We start from the raw sequence: 1,079 nt of genomic DNA on the forward strand, positions 1-1,079 counted from the left end.
CAATTCCACAAGAACTGTCTTAGCGAAAGGCTTCTTGAGGGGAAAGCTGTATCTCTGTGAGATGATTTTACAGAACACAAAGAAGTTTCTTAGAAAGTTTACTTCTCTTTCTTATCGGAGGATATTTCCTTTATCCCTATAGTCTTCAAAGGGATCCTAAATATCTGTTCTCAGATTAAACAGAAATAAAGCTAGCAAAGAGATCGACGAAATACAGATGTAACTCTGTGAGATGAATTAACAGAACACTAAGCAGTTTCTCAGAAAGTTTCTTTCGGGATTCATCTGAGGATATTTCCTTTTCCACCGTAGCCGGCTATGGGCTTCCAAATATCACTTTGCCAATTCCACAAGCACTGTCTTCGCGAAAGGCTTCCTGAGGGAAAGCTGTAACTCTGTGAGGTGATTTCACAGAACGCAAAGAAGGTTCTCAGAAAGCTTCTTTCTCTTTGTTATCGGAGGATATTTCCTTTGACCCTATTGTCTTAAAGGGGATCCGAAATATCTGTTCTCAGATTCCACAGGAATAAGGCTAGCAAAGAGATCCACGATATACAGATATAACTCTGTGAGATGAATTAACAGAACACTAAGCAATTTCTCAAAAAGCTTCTTTTCAGATTTCATCTGAGGATATTTCCTTTTTCACCATAGCCCTCTATCGGCTTCCAAATATCACTTTGACAATTTCAGAAGAAGTGTCTTAGCGAAAGGCTTCTTGAGGGGAAAGCTGTGACTCTGTGAGATGATTTCACAGAACACAAAGAAGTTTCTCAGAAAACTTCTTTCTCTTTGTTTTCGGAGAATATTTCCTTTGGCCCTATAGTCTTCAAAGGGATCCGAAATATCTGTTCTCATATTCCACAGAAATCAGGCTAGCAAAGAGATCCACGAAATACAGATGTTACTCTGTGAGTTGAAATAACAGAACACTAAGTAGTTTCTCAGAAAGCTTCTTTCCAGATTTCATCTGACGATATTTCCTTTTTCACCATAGCCATCTACGGGCTTCCAAACATCACTTGGCCAATTAAACAAGAACTGTCTTAGCGAAAGGCTTCTTGAGGGGAAAGCTGTAA

The 1,079-nt window shown here is 39.1% G+C and overlaps 1 pseudogene; it reads right to left on the reverse strand.

Moving 5' to 3' along the window:
- Window positions 1–1,079, reverse strand: part of LOC105554149 — a 24,985-nt pseudogene that overhangs the window by 10,617 nt on the left and 13,289 nt on the right.

Source organism: Mandrillus leucophaeus, unplaced genomic scaffold (genome assembly GCF_000951045.1).
Source record: "Mandrillus leucophaeus isolate KB7577 unplaced genomic scaffold, Mleu.le_1.0 Scaffold63, whole genome shotgun sequence".
NCBI lineage: Eukaryota > Metazoa > Chordata > Mammalia > Primates > Cercopithecidae > Mandrillus > Mandrillus leucophaeus.